Below are 225 nucleotides of genomic sequence, written 5' to 3'. Positions count from 1 at the left end.
CCAAGGGGGTAAGCGAGCATCCAGAAAGCGTACCTCCTACGGGGAGATTCTGAGGCTAACAAGTCACCCGCCATTAGCAACCCATTGACTCCCATTCATTTTTAATCAATCAATAAATCAAAATGTATTTCTACGGCACGTTACAGCAACCAGCAGGTATCTAAAGAGCTTAACATCAGAAACCAAGAGTAAAAACACATCATACAATAGAAAGAGTGAACATAG

This window comes from Etheostoma spectabile, chromosome 15 (assembly GCF_008692095.1).
Source record: "Etheostoma spectabile isolate EspeVRDwgs_2016 chromosome 15, UIUC_Espe_1.0, whole genome shotgun sequence".
Classification (NCBI taxonomy): Eukaryota; Metazoa; Chordata; class Actinopteri; order Perciformes; family Percidae; genus Etheostoma; species Etheostoma spectabile.
Note: the sequence above shows the minus strand (reverse complement) of the source record.